Here is a 375-nt window from a genome sequence, read left to right as displayed (position 1 = left end):
GGATCTACGGGAATACGCATCACAACAGCCACAAGTTAGCGAAGTGGCCGGGGGAGGGGGAGGAGGGTGGAAATGAGGGGCGAGGAGGAGGAAATTGGGGGGGTGGAGGCGAGACGGGGGGAAAGGGGATGGAGGTGATGGGGCCGAGGAGGTGAGAAATCAAGTTCGATGAAGCCGACTGCCGGGAGGAGTCTGACGGGGGCCAGCGGTGGCGATGCAGAGCAGTCGGGTTGGCGGGTTGGGAGGCCCGGGAGGCGCAGATCTTGCCGGAGCCTTTGGAACGGGCGCTGGGATGTGTGTGGCCTGGGGAGGCAGGGGGCTTCGGTTTGCAGCGTGGAGTGGGGTCCCTTGGGGCACCGCGTCCTGGGTGCGCTG

The sequence above is a fragment of the Suricata suricatta genome, chromosome 7 (assembly GCF_006229205.1).
Source record: "Suricata suricatta isolate VVHF042 chromosome 7, meerkat_22Aug2017_6uvM2_HiC, whole genome shotgun sequence".
NCBI classification, from domain to species: Eukaryota; Metazoa; Chordata; class Mammalia; order Carnivora; family Herpestidae; genus Suricata; species Suricata suricatta.
This window is presented reverse-complemented; position numbering follows the sequence as displayed.